The sequence below is a fragment of the Zea mays genome, chromosome 8 (assembly GCF_902167145.1).
Source record: "Zea mays cultivar B73 chromosome 8, Zm-B73-REFERENCE-NAM-5.0, whole genome shotgun sequence".
NCBI classification, from domain to species: Eukaryota; Viridiplantae; Streptophyta; class Magnoliopsida; order Poales; family Poaceae; genus Zea; species Zea mays.
Genome location: NC_050103.1, coordinates 28,973,334 through 28,988,683, shown reverse-complemented (window position 1 = coordinate 28,988,683; position 15,350 = coordinate 28,973,334).

The window sequence follows — 15,350 nt, the reverse complement described above, 5'->3', positions numbered from 1 at the left end:
TTTATCTCCGATGTTCTGTAATGTCTGCAAGACGGGTGAGACGTTCCTGGTAAGGTAAGGAAAGATACCGAACTTGTCAAGTAGTTCAGGGGCACCTACAGGGTTGTCTGAGGTCCGTTGGACAAGGACAACTGTAGGTGGGCCTAATTACTTGGGAGGTTCTGTCACAGTGTGCCAAAGAAGATAGTGTCAGACAGAGGAACGCAGTTCACCTCTCATTTCTGGCAGCAGATGCATGAAGCCTTGGATACACATCTGAATTTCAGTTCAGCTTATCATCCGCAGATAGACGGTCAGACTGAAAGAACTAATCAAATCCTTGAAGACATGTTGAGAGCCTGTGCGTTGCAAGATCAGTCCGGATGGGACAAGAGGTTGCCTTATGCAGAGTTCTCCTATAACAACAGTTACCAGGCCAGCTTGAAGGTGTCACCATTTCAGGCGCTTTATGGGAGGAGTTGTAGAACTCCACTGCAATGGGATCAGCCTGGAGAAAAGCAAGTGTTTGGGCTAGACATTCTGCTTGAAGCTGAAGAGACCATCAAGATGGTCCGGGAGAATCTGAAGATAGCGCAATCAAGGCAGCGAAGTTATGCAGACACAAGAAGGAGAGAGGTGAGTTTCGAAGTCGGGGACTTTGTCTATTTGAAGGTTTCACCTATCAGAGGAGTCAGAAGATTCGGAGTCAAAGGCACGCTAGCGCCCCGCTATGTTGGCCCGTATCAGATTCTCGCAAGACGTGGAGAAGTGGCCTATCAGCTCAGTTTGCCAGAAGGCTTGTCCGCAGTGCATGATGTCTTTCATGTGTCTCAGTTGAAGAAATGTCTGCGTGTGCCGGAAGAGCAGTTGCCAGTTGAAAGGGAATTAGGCTTACACCTAGTTCCTATATAATTTTGGTGGTTGAATTGCCCAACACAAATCTTTGGACTAACTAGTTTGCCCAAGTGTATAGATTATACAGGTGTAAAAGGTTCACACTCAGCCAATAAAAAGACCAAGTTATGGATTCAACAAAGGAGCAAAAGGGCAACCGAAGGCACCCCTGGTCTGGCGCACCGGACTGTCCGGTGTGCCACCGGACATGTCCGGTGCACCAGGGAGACTCAGACTCAAACTCGCCACCTTCGGGAATTACCAGAGGCGACTCGGCTATAATTCACCGGACTGTCCGGTGTACACCGGACAGTGTCCGGTGCGCCAAGGGAGGTCGGCCTCAGGAACTCGCCAGCTTCGGGAAACTCCAACGGCTCGTCCGCTATAATTCACCGGACTGTCCGGTGTGCACCGGACTGTCCGGTGCGACTCCGGAGCAACGGCTAACTCCGCCCCAACGGCTACCTGCAGAGCAATAAATGCGCGCGCAGCGCGCGCAGGAGTCAGAATCGCCCATGCTGGCACACCGGACATCAAACAGTACCTGTCCGGTGTGCACCGGACACCCAGGCGGGCCCACAAGTCAGAAGCTCCAACGGTCAGAATCCAACGGCAGTGATGACGTGGCAGGGGGCACCGGACTGTCCGGTGTGCACCGGACTGTCCGGTGCGCCATCGAGCAGACAGCCTCCCAACGACCACTTTTGGTGGTTGGGGCTATAAATACCCCAACCACCCCACCATTCATTGCATCCAAGTTTTTCCACTTCTCAACTACTACAAGAGCTCTAGCATTCAATTCTAGACACACCAAAGAGATCAAATCCTCTCCAAATCCCACACAACGCCATAGTGACTAGAGAGAGTGATTTGCTTGTGTTCTTTCGAGCTCTTGCGCTTGGATTGCTTTCTTCTTTCTTGATCCTTCTTTTGCAACCAAACTCACTTGTAATTGAGACAAGAGACACCAATCTTGTGGTGGTCCTTGTGGGAACTTTGTGTTCCAAGTGATTGAGAAGAGAAAGCTCACTCGATCCGTGGATCGTTTGAGAGAGGGAAGGGTTGAAAGAGACCCGGCCTTTGTGGCCTCCTCAACGGGGAGTAGGTTTGCAAGAACCGAACCTCGGTAAAACAAATCTTCGTGTCTCACTTGCTTATTCGCTTGGGATTTGTTTTGCGCCCTCTCTTGCGGACTCGTTTCTTATTACTAACGCTAAACCCGGCTTGTAGTTGTGTTTATATTTGTAAATTTCAGTTTCGCCCTATTCACCCCCCCTCTAGGCGACTATCAATTGGTATTAGAGCCCGGTGCTTCATTAGAGCCTAACCGCTCGAAGTGATGTCGGGAGATCACGCCAAGAAGGAGATGGAGACCGGCGAAAAGCCCACTACAAGCCACGGGAGCACTTCATCGGAAGAATCCCGCACCAAGAGGAAGGAGAAGAAGAAGGACTCCTCCAAACGGAAGGAGAAAAAGTCTTCCTCTTCTCACCACAAAGAGAAGAAGGAAAAATCTTCTTCTCACAAACCGCATCGGAAAGGGGACAAGCACAAAAGGATGAGGAAGGTGGTCTACTACGAGACCGACACTTCATCAACATCGACCTCCGACTCCGATGCGCCCTCCGTCACTTCTAAGCGCCAAGAGCGCAAGAAGTATAGTAAGATCCCCCTACGCTACCCTCGCATTTCCAAACATACACCTTTACTTTCCGTCCCATTAGGCAAACCACCAACTTTTGATGGTGAAGATTACGCTAGGTGGAGCGATTTAATGCGATTTCATCTAACCTCGCTCCACAAAAGCATATGGGATGTTGTTGAGTTTGGCGCGCAGGTACCATCCGTAGGGGATGAGAACTATGATGAGGATGAGGTGGCCCAAATCGAGCACTTCAACTCTCAAGCAACAACAATACTCCTAGCCTCTTTAAGTAGAGAGGAGTATAACAAAGTTCAAGGGTTGAAGAACGCAAAAGAGATTTGGGATTTACTCAAGACCGCGCATGAAGGAGATGAGCTCACCAAGATCACCAAGCGGGAAACGATTGAGGGGGAGCTCGGTCGGTTCCGGCTTCGCAAAGGGGAGGAGCCACAACACATGTACAATCGGCTCAAGACCTTGGTGAACCAAGCGCACAACCTCGGGAGCGTAAAGTGGGATGACCACGAGGTGGTTAAGGTTATTCTAAGATCACTTATTTTCCTTAACCCTACTCAAGTTCAATTAATTCGTGGTAATCCTAGATATACTAAAATGACCCCCGAGGAAGTTATCGGGAATTTTGTAAGTTTTGAGTGCATGATCGAAGGCTCGAGGAAGATCAACGAGCTTGATGATGCCACCACATCCGAAGCTCAACCCGTTGCATTCAAGGCAACGGAGGAGAAGAAGGAGGAGTCTACACCAAGTCGACAACCCATAGACGCCTCCAAGCTCGACAATGAGGAAATGGCGCTCGTCATCAAGAGCTTCCGCCAAATCATCAAGCAAAGGAGGGGAAAGGATTACAAGTCCCGCTCCAAGAAGGTTTGCTACAAGTGTGGTAAGCCCGGTCATTTTATTGCTAAATGTCCTATATCTAGTGACAGTGACCGAGGCGACGACAAGAAGGGGAGAAGAAAGGAAAAGAAGAGGTACTACAAGAAGAAGGGCGGCGATGCCCATGTTTGTCGCGGGTGGGACTCCGACGAAAGCTCAAGCGACTCCTCCGACGACGAGGACGCCGCCAACATCGCCGTCACCAAGGGACTCCTCTTCCCCAACGTCGGCCACAAGTGCCTCATGGCAAAGGACGACAAAAAGAAGGTTAAATCTAAGTCCTCCACTAAATATGAATCCTCTAGTGATGACAATGCTAGTGATGAGGAAGATAATTTGCGTTCCCTTTTTGCCAACCTTAACATAGCTCAAAAGGAAAAATCAAATGAATTGGTTAATGCTATTCATGAAAAGGATGACCTTTTGGATTCCCAAGAGGATTGTCTAATTAAAGAAAACAAAAAACATGTTAAGGTTAAAAAGGCTTATGCTCTAGAAGTAGAAAAATGTGAAAAATTATCTAGTGAGCTAAGCACTTGCCGTGAGATGATTGACAACCTTAGGAATGAAAATGCTATTTTAAATGCTAAGGTTGATTCTCATGTGTGTAATGTTTCAATTCCCAATCCTAGAGATAATAATGATTTGCTTGCTAGGATTGAAGAATTAAACATTTCTCTTGCTAGTCTTAGAATAGAAAATGAGAATTTAATTGCTAAGGCTAAAGAACTAGATGTTTGCAATGCTACCATTTCCAATCTTAGAGATAAAAATGATATTCTTCATGCTAAGATTGTTGAACTTAATTCTTGCAAACCATCTACATCTATTGTTGAGCATGTATCTATTTGTACTAGATGTAGAAATGTTGATATTGATGCTATTCATGATCATATGGCTTTAATTAAACAACAAAATGATCATATAGCAAAACTAGATGCTAAAATTGCCGAGCACAACTTAGAAAATGAGAAATTTAAATTTGCTCGTAGCATGCTTTATAATGGGAGACGCCCTGGCATCAAGGATGGCATTGGCTTCCAAAGGGGAGACAATGTCAAACTTAATACCCCTCCAAAGAACTTATCTAACTTTGTTAAGGGCAAGGCTCCCATGCCTCAGGATAACGAGGGTTACATTTTATACCCTGCCGGTTATCCCGAGGACAAAATTAGGAAAATTCATTCTAGGAAGTCTCACTCTGGTTCTAACCATGCTTTTATGTATAAGAGTGAGACATCTAGTTCTAGGCAACCAACCCGTGCCAAGTTGCCCAAGAAGAAAATTCCTAATGCATCAAATGATCATGCCATTTCTTTTAAAACTTTTGATGCTTCTTATGTGCTTACTAACAAATCCGGCAAGGTCGTTGCCAAGTTTGTTGGGGGCAAACACAAGGGCTCCAAGACTTGTGTTTGGGTACCCAAAGTTCTTGTTTCTAATGCCAAAGGACCCAAAACAGTTTGGGTACCTAAAGTCAAGAACTAAATTTGTTTTGTAGGTTTATGCATCCGGGGGCTCAAGTTGGATACTCGACAGCGGGTGCACAAACCATATGACTGGGGAGAAAAGAATGTTCTCCTCATATGAGAAAAACCAAGATCCCCAACGAGCTATCACATTCGGGGATGGAAATCAAGGTTTGGTCAAAGGATTGGGTAAAATTGCTATATCACCTGACCATACTATTTCCAATGTTTTTCTTGTTGATTCATTAGATTACAACTTGCTTTCTGTTTTCCAATTGTGTCAAATGGGCTACAACTGTCTTTTTACTGATGTAGGTGTCACTGTCTTTAGAAGAAGTGATGATTCAATAGCATTTAAGGGTGTGTTAGAGGGTCAGCTATACTTAGTAGATTTTGATAGAGCTGAACTCGACACATGCTTAATTGCTAAGACTAACATGGGTTGGCTCTGGCACCGCCGACTAGCCCATGTTGGGATGAAGAATCTTCATAAGCTTCTAAAGGGAGAGCACATTTTAGGATTAACGAATGTTCATTTTGAGAAAGACAGGATTTGTAGCGCATGCCAGGCAGGGAAGCAAGTTGGAGTTCATCATCCACACAAGAACATCATGACGACCGACAGGCCGCTTGAGCTACTCCACATGGATCTATTCGGCCCGATTGCTTACATAAGCATCGGCGGGAGTAAGTATTGTCTTGTAATAGTGGATGATTATTCTCGCTTCACTTGGGTGTTCTTTTTACAGGAAAAATCTCAAACCCAAGAGACCTTAAAAGGATTCTTGAGACGGGCTCAAAATGAGTTTGGCTTAAGGATCAAGAAAATAAGAAGCGACAACGGGACGGAGTTCAAGAACTCACAAATTGAAGGCTTTCTTGAGGAGGAGGGCATCAAGCATGAGTTCTCCTCTCCCTACACGCCACAACAAAATGGTGTAGTGGAAAGGAAGAATCGAACTCTATTGGACATGGCAAGAACCATGCTTGATGAGTACAAGACACCGGACCGGTTTTGGGCCGAAGCGGTCAACACCGCCTGTTACGGCATCAACCGGTTATATCTTCACCGAATCCTCAAGAAGACATCATATGAACTCCTAACCGGTAAAAAGCCCAACATTTCATACTTTAGAGTTTTTGGTAGCAAATGCTTTATTCTTGTTAAAAGAGGTAGAAAATCTAAATTTGCTCCTAAAACTGTAGAAGGTTTTTTACTTGGTTATGACTCAAACACAAGGGCATATAGGGTCTTTAACAAGTCCACTGGACTAGTTGAAGTCTCATGTGACGTTGTGTTTGATGAAACTAACGGCTCTTAAGTAGAGCAAGTTGATCTTGATGAGATAGGTGATGAACAGGCTCCATGCATAGCGCTAAGGAACATGTCCATTGGGGATGTGTGTCCTAAGGAATCCGAAGAGCCCCCATATGCACAAGATCAATCATCCTCCTCCACGCAAGCATCTCCACCAACTCAAAATGAGGATAAGGCTCAAGTTGATGAAGGGCAAAATCAAGACGATGAGCCACCTCAAGATAATGGCAATGATCAAGGGGGAGATGCAAATGATCAAGAAAAGGAGGATGAGGAAGAACCAAGACCGCCACACCCAAGAGTCCACCAAGCAATCCAACGAGATCACCCCGTCGACACCATCCTCGGCGACATTCATAAGGGGTAACCACTCGATCTCGTGTTGCTCATTTTTGTGAACATTACTCTTTTGTTTCCTCTATTGAGCCACACAGGGTAGAGGAAGCTCTCCAAGATTCGGATTGGGTGGTGGCGATGCAAGAGGAGCTCAACAACTTCACTAGAAATGAGGTATGGCATTTGGTTCCACGTCCTAATCAAAATGTTGTAGGAACCAAATGGGTTTTCCGCAACAAGCAAGATGAGCATGGTGTGGTGACAAGGAACAAAGCACGACTTGTGGCCAAAGGATACTCCCAAGTCGAAGGTTTGGATTTTGGTGAAACCTATGCACCCGTAGCTAGGCTTGAGTCAATTCGCATATTATTGGCCTATGCTACTTACCATGGCTTTAAGCTTTATCAAATGGACGTGAAGAGTGCCTTCCTCAACGGACCAATCAAGGAAGAGGTCTATGTTGAGCAACCTCCCGGCTTTGAAGACAGTGAGTACCCTAACCATGTCTATAGGCTCTCTAAGGCGCTTTATGGGCTCAAGCAAGCCCCAAGAGCATGGTATGAATGCCTAAGAGATTTCCTTATTGCTAATGGCTTCAAAGTCGGCAAAGCCGATCCTACTTTGTTCACTAAAACTCTTGACAATGATTTGTTCGTATGCCAAATTTATGTTGATGATATTATATTTGGGTCTACTAACGAATCTACATGTGAAGAATTTAGTAGGATCATGACAAAGAAATTCGAGATGTCTATGATGGGGGAGTTGAAGTATTTCTTAGGATTTCAAGTGAAGCAACTCCAAGACGGCACCTTCCTTAGCCAAACAAAGTATACTCAAGATATTCTAAGCAAGTTTGGGATGAAGGATGCCAAGCCCATCAAGACACCCATGGGAACCAATGGGCATCTCGACCTCGACACGGGAGGTAAGTCCGTGGATCAAAAGGTATACCGGTCGATGATTGGTTCATTGCTTTATTTATGTGCATCTCGACCGGACATTATGCTTTCCGTATGCATGTGTGCAAGATTCCAATCCGACCCTAAGGAATCCCACCTTACGGCCGTAAAACGAATCTTGAGATATTTGGCTTATACACCTAAGTTTGGGCTTTGGTACCCTCGGGGATCCACATTTGATTTGATTGGTTATTCTGATGCCGATTGGGCAGGGTGTAAGATTAATAGAAAGAGCACATCGGGGACTTGCCAGTTCTTGGGAAGATCCTTGGTGTCTTGGGCTTCAAAGAAGCAAAATTCGGTCGCTCTTTCCACCGCCGAAGCCGAGTACATTGCCGCAGGCCATTGTTGCGCGCAATTGCTTTGGATGAGGCAAACCCTGCGGGACTATGGTTACAAATTAACCAAAGTCCCTTTGCTATGCGATAATGAGAGTGCAATCAAAATGGCCGACAATCCCGTCGAGCATAGCCGCACTAAGCACATAGCCATTCGGTATCATTTTCTTAGGGATCACCAACAAAAGGGAGATATCGAGATTTCTTATATTAACACTAAAGATCAATTAGCCGATATCTTTACCAAGCCTCTTGATGAACAAACTTTTACCAAACTTAGGCATGAGCTCAATATTCTTGATTCTCGCAACTTCTTTTGCTAGATTGCACACATAGCTCATTTATATACTTTTGATCATATATGCTATGACTAATGTGTCTTCAAGTCTATTTCAAACCAAGTCATAGGTATATTGAAAGAGAATTGGAGTCTTCGGCGAAAGACAAAGGCTTCCACTCCGTAACTCATCCTTCGCCATCACTCCAAGAAAAGGACCTTGTCTTTGGGGGAGAGAGTAAAAACCCCAAGCAAGAGGACCGGACTTCATCTTTGGTATAGTCGTAACTCGTTTACTTATGACCAAAGGGGAAGATAGTACTACGAGGGCTCTAATGATTCCGTTTTTGGCGATTCATGCCAAAGGGGGAGAGAGTATGAGCCCAAAAGCAAAAGGACCGCACCACCACCAATTTCAAAAAACTAAACTTAGTGCTTTCCAAAAGTATTTATCAATTGGTATTCTATGGTGTTCAAAAAGGGGAGAAAGTAGTATTTCAAAAATAGTATATCAAAACCCTCTTGAACACTAAGAGGTGAATCTCTTTTAGGGGGAGTTTTGTTAAGTCAAAGGAAAAGCATTTGAAACAGAGGGAGAAAATTTCAAATCTTGAAAATGCTTTGCAAACTCTTATTCATTTACCTTTGACTATTTGCAAAAGATTTTTTGAAATGGATTTACAAAAGAATTTGCAAAAACAAAACATGTGGTGCAAACGTGGTCCAAAATGCTAAATAAAGAAAGAAACATTCCATGCATGTCTTGTAAGTAGTTTTATTGGCTCAATTCCAAGCAACCTTTACACTTACATTATGCAAACTAGTTCAATTATGCACTTATATATTTGCTTTGGTTTGTGTTGGCATCAATCACCAAAAAGGGGGAGATTGAAAGGGAATTAGGCTTACACCTAGTTCCTATATAATTTTGGTGGTTGAATTGCCCAACACAAATCTTTGGACTAACTAGTTTGCCCAAGTGTATAGATTATACAGGTGTAAAAGGTTCACACTCAGCCAATAAAAAGACCAAGTTATGGATTCAACAAAGGAGCAAAAGGGCAACCGAAGGCACCCCTGGTCTGGCGCACCGGACTGTCCGGTGTGCCACCGGACATGTCCGGTGCACCAGGGAGACTCAGACTCAAACTCGCCACCTTCGGGAATTACCAGAGGCGACTCGGCTATAATTCACCGGACTGTCCGGTGTACACCGGACAGTGTCCGGTGCGCCAAGGGAGGTCGGCCTCAGGAACTCGCCAGCTTCGGGAAACTCCAACGGCTCGTCCGCTATAATTCACCGGACTGTCCGGTGTGCACCGGACTGTCCGGTGCGACTCCGGAGCAACGGCTAACTCCGCCCCAACGGCTACCTGCAGAGCAATAAATGCGCGCGCAGCGCGCGCAGGAGTCAGAATCGCCCATGCTGGCACACCAGACATCAAACAGTACCTGTCCGGTGTGCACCGGACACCCAGGCGGGCCCACAAGTCAGAAGCTCCAACGGTCAGAATCCAACGGCAGTGATGACGTGGCAGGGGGCACCGGACTGTCCGGTGTGCACCGGACTGTCCGGTGCGCCATCGAGCAGACAGCCTCCCAACGGCCACTTTTGGTGGTTGGGGCTATAAATACCCCAACCACCCCACCATTCATTGCATCCAAGTTTTTCCACTTCTCAACTACTACAAGAGCTCTAGCATTCAATTCTAGACACACCAAAGAGATCAAATCCTCTCCAAATCCCACACAACGCCATAGTGACTAGAGAGAGTGATTTGCTTGTGTTCTTTCGAGCTCTTGCGCTTGGATTGCTTTCTTCTTTCTTGATCCTTCTTTTGCAACCAAACTCACTTGTAATTGAGACAAGAGACACCAATCTTGTGGTGGTCCTTGTGGGAACTTTGTGTTCCAAGTGATTGAGAAGAGAAAGCTCACTCGATCCGTGGATCGTTTGAGAGAGGGAAGGGTTGAAAGAGACCCGGCCTTTGTGGCCTCCTCAACGGGGAGTAGGTTTGCAAGAACCGAACCTCGGTAAAACAAATCTCCGTGTCTCACTTGCTTATTCGCTTGGGATTTGTTTTGCGCCCTCTCTTGCGGACTCGTTTCTTATTACTAACGCTAAACCCGGCTTGTAGTTGTGTTTATATTTGTAAATTTCAGTTTCGCCCTATTCACCCCCCCTCTAGGCGACTATCACCAGTGGAAGGTCTTGAAGTCCAGGAGGACTTGACCTACATAGAGAAGCCAGCACAGATTCTTGAGACTGCAGACAGAGTCACCCAAAGGAAGACTATCAGAATGTGCAAAGTCAGATGGAGCCACCACTCTGAGGAAGAAGCAACCTGGGAGCGTGAAGATGATCTGATGGCCAAGTACCCTGAACTCTTTGCTGGCCAACCTTGAATCTCGAGAGCGAGATTCTTTTAAGGGGGGTAGGTTTGTAACGCTCTGAATTTGGGGGTAGATTTTTTTTCTTCTTTTTACTCACCAAATTCAGGCGTTACTCTCTTTCCTTTTCTCGTTTCGCTCCCTCTTCCCAATTTCAAAGCAATGTAGTGGCGGGTGTCCGTGTCATGTGTAAACAAAACCTAAATGTCATGGGTGTTGCATCATGCTGAAGCATATTTCTTTGTCTGATGTCGTGGTTACTCGCGTGTTCATCTCGTCCCGTTTGGGATTTCGGTTCGCGATCGGAGTCCGTTTGGTGGTTGTGCGTGTCGTGGGTTTTGACCCGCGGTGTGACCCAGCCCGACCCAGCCCGGCCCAGCCCGGCCCGCGCGCCCCCCCTCCCCTTGATCTCTTTCTCTTATTTGATTTCTCCCACGCAGCAACCTCTCTCTCCCTCTCCCACCTCTCCCTCTCTCTCCTCGTGGTGCCCTAGGGTATGGAGACGGTGATCGCCGGAGTTTCGATCCCCGAGGTGAGCTTCCCCTCCCCTTCCCTCTCCCTCTCTCTCTCCCTCCCCCTCCCTTTCTTCCTGCTCGTGCGCCCTGCCCGCGTGCCCTCCCCTGGTCACGCGCCCTACCCTGCCCCGTCGCGAGCCCCTCCCCCGCCGAGCCTGCCCCCGTCGCGCCCCTCTCCTTGGCGAGCCCACCCGCCCCTGTCGTGCCCCTCTCCTCGGTGAGCCCCGCACCCGCCGTGGCCCTGCCTCGCCGCGAGCCCTCCCTGGCGAGCCCCCTCCCTAGCGGCCCTCCCCGCCGAGCCCGCCCTGTCGCGGCCCTCCCCCCGCGCGAGCCTCGCCCCACCGCGAGCCCCTCCCCGGTGCCCCTCCCCGACGAGCCCCCTCCCTGGCGGCCCTCCCCGCCGAGCCCGCCCCATCGCACCCCTCCCCCCGCGCGAGCCCCTCCCCGCCGCGGCCCCTCCCCGGAGCCCCTCCCCGGCGAGCTCCCTCCCCGGCCCTCCTCGGCGAGCCCCCTCCCCGGCGAGCCCGCCTGCCCCGCGCCCTGGTCGCGCGCCGGTGGCCGCGCCCGGCCCCGCGCCCCCGTGCCCTGGCCGCGATCCCGGACGTGCCCCCGGCCGCGCCTTCGCACGCTCCTGCCCGAGCCCGTGCCCCAGCAGCCCCGCGCCCCGCGCGCCTGCACGGTTCGCTTGCTCTCGGCACGCGCAGTGTGCTCTCGCGCGTGCGACCGTAGTCGCGCGGCGTTCAACTCTCGTCTTAATCCATTTTAATTTTAGTTTAGTCGATGTGTTGCGTCACGCGCTTCGCCGTGCGACGGTTCATTCTAAATTCGTCTTTATTAATGTGCTGCGTCGCGCGCTTCGTCGCGCGACGATTCTTTTTAAATTTATATTTATTAAGCTGCTGCGTCGCGCGACGATTCGTTTTAAATGCATTTCTGTTGACGTAAGCCATCGTGCGTTTCGTCGCACAACGCTTAACGTTTATCTATAATTAATGCAAGAATCTCGTTGCGAGCTCTGTCGCGCGGCGAGTCATTTATTTCTTAATTCAATTTAAATGTTGTGTCGCGCGTCTCGCCGTGCGACCACTCCCTTTCATTCATCTTTATCTATTATAATGATTAAATGTGGAACATGACCTTACTTTATGCTAAACACAGTGGCCAAACTAATACCCTTCTGTTAAACGAGTGGTTTAATTTATAATTATGTAACGTGATCGCTTCTCGACCATCTTTTCCTTTTTCTCGTTTAACCGTAATTGCAAGCCCCGCGTTGAATGTCTGTTTGGTTATTGCATTCCATTGTATGGTGTACTGTTCTTTTGGTATTAAATGTGTGGAATATATGTTTGAACTCGTATAGAGAACGATCTGGTTGAAGATCCCGAAGAACTTGTAGGAGAAGCCCCTGAGCAGCAGCTGGTTGGTGGAGGCAAGTGTCCCTTGACCTATCTTTGTCCTATACATTCTATAATTCACTTCCCGCATTTACACAGTTATACCTAAGGATTGACTAGCTTTTGTTATCCATGTCCTTGTTTACCTATTTGGGTTGGATTATTATTGTTTAGCTTTATGCTATTGCTCAACACTAATCAATGAACATGATGAGATTTATCAATGATACGTTGTTTCCCTTCTTATTTATGATATACTTGTGGCATTTAAGGGGGCTCGAGTGGTTTCTCGAGTGCCTCTCTGTAAGGACATGTTCGTTGGATGACCGCCCGGGAAAATAGTGTAACCATGAGGGTGGAGTGGGACGCCCTTAGCTGAATAATTAGAGGAACTAGGGTGTAGTTCTCTTAGCCGTCGTGCCGTTAATGGGGCTCGGTGTATGCGACTCGCTCTTCCAAGTTTGGTTCGCCCCTTGGGGAGGAGTGCGGTGCATTTAGGAAACCTAACGGGCGGCTATAACCCCGGGGAATCTTTGTAAAGGCTACGTAGTGATACCCTGCTGGGTCACCTTGGTAGTGATCAATGGAGAGTCATGATCTCCGGGCAGAAAGGAAATCACGGCTTGTGGGTAAAGTGCGCAACCTCTGCAGAGTGTATGAAAACTGATATATCAGCCGTGCTCGCGGTTATGAGAGGCTAAGGGAGCTCCATTGATTAGTGATACTTGATCAGAGATATTCGGATTACATGTGGCAATGAGAATGATGGTTTTGGTATTGACTCTGGTGATGGTAAGTAGTATTATTGAAAGTCGCCTAGAGGGGGGTGAATAGGGCGAATCTGAAATTTACAAACTTATTCACAACTACAAGCCGGGTTAGCGTTAGAAATATAATCGAGTCCGAGAGAGAGGGTGCAAAACAAATCGCAAGCGAATAAAGAGTGTGACACGCGGATTTGTTTTACCGAGGTTCGGTTCTCGCAAACCTACTCCCCGTTGAGGTGGTCACAAAGACCGGGTCTCTTTCAACCCTTGCCCTCTCTCAAACGGTCCCTTGGACCGAGTGAGCTTATTCTTCTCAATCAAACGGGAACAAACTTTCCCCGCAAGGACCACCACACAATTGGTGTCTCTTGCCTCGGTTACAATTGAGTTGATCGCAAGTAAGAACGAAAGAAAGAAGCAATCCAAGCGCAAGAGCTCGAAAGAACACAAGCAAATCTCTCTCACTAATCACTAAAGTGTTGTGTGGAATTGGGAGAGGATTTGATCACTTGGGTGTGTCTAGAATTTAATGCTAGAGCTCTTGTAAGTAGTTGAAGTGGGAAAACTTGGATGACTTGAATGTGGGGTGGTTGGGGGTATTTATAGCCCCAACCACCAAACTAGCCGTTTGGTGGAGGCTGCTGTCGCATGGCGCACCGGACAGTGTCCGGTGCGCCAGCCACGTCACCAGGCCGTTGGGTTCCGACCGTTGGAGCTCTCACGTGTGGACCCGCCTGGCTGTCCGGTGGCGCACCGGACAAGTCCTGTAGACTATCCGGTGTGCCACCCGCGCGTGCACTGCTCCTCTGCGCGCGCAGGCGCGCATTTAATGCGTTGCAGTTGACCGTTGGCGTGAAGTAGTTGTTGCTCCGCTGGCTCACCGGACAGTCCGGTGTGCACCGGACATGTCCGGTGAATTATAGCGGAGCGGAAATCCGAAGCTGGCGAGTTCAGAGTCGCTCTCCCCTGGGGCACCAGACACTGTCCGGTGGTAGACCGGACAGTCCGGTGAATTATAGCGAAGCGCCTCTGAGAATTCCCAAAGGTGAAGAGTTTGGCTTGGAGTCCCCTAGTGCACCGGACACTGTCCGGTGGCACACCGGACAGTCTGGTGCGCCAGACCAGGGCAGCCTTCGGTTATCCCTTTGCTCTCTTTGTTGAACCCTTTTCTTGTTCTTTTTTATTGGCATAGTGTGAACCTTTGGCACCTGTATAACTTATAGACTAGAGCAAACTAGTTAGTCCAATGATTTGTGTTGGGCAATTCAACCACCAAAATCATTTAGGAAATAGGTGTAAGCCTAATTCCCTTTCAATCTCCCCCTTTTTGGTGATTGATGCCAACACAAACCAAAGCAAATGTAGAAGTGCATAATTGAACTAGTTTACATAATGTAAGTGCAACGGTTGCTTTGGAATTGAGCCAATATGAATACTTATAAGATACGCATGGATTGTTTCTTTAATTTTTGACATTTTGGACCACACTTGCACCACATGTTTTGTTTTTGCAAGTTCTTTTGTAAATCCATCAAAGGTAAATGAATAAGACTTTGAAGCATTTTCAAGATTTGAAATTTTCTCCCCCTGTTTCAAATGCTTTTCCTTTGACTAAACAAAACTCCCCCTAAATGAATTCTCCTCTTAGTGTTCAAGAGGGTTTTGAGATATCAATTTTGAAATACTACTTTCTCCCCCTTTTGAACACAACAAGATACCAATTTGAAATTTACCAATTGAAAATCATTAGTTTTTTAAAATTAGGTGGTGGTGCGGTCCTTTTGCTTTGGGCTAATATTTTCTCCCCCTTTGGCATGAATCGCCAAAAACGGATACTTTGAGTGAAATATAAGCCCTTTGTAAAGCTACTTTCTCCCCTTTGGCAAATAAAAGCATGAGTGAAGATTATACCAAAGACAGAGAGTTGCTCGGAGTGACGGCGAAGGATGAGGTATGGAGTGGAGTGGAAGCCTTTGTCTTCGCCGAAGACTCCAATTCCCTTTTCAATACACCTATGACTTGGTTTGAAATAGACTTGAAAACACATTAGTCATAGCATATATAAAAGAGACATGATCAAAGGTATATTCATGAGCTATGCATGCAAGACATCAAAAGAAATTCCTAGAATCAAGAATATTTAGCTCATGCCTAAGTTTGTTAAA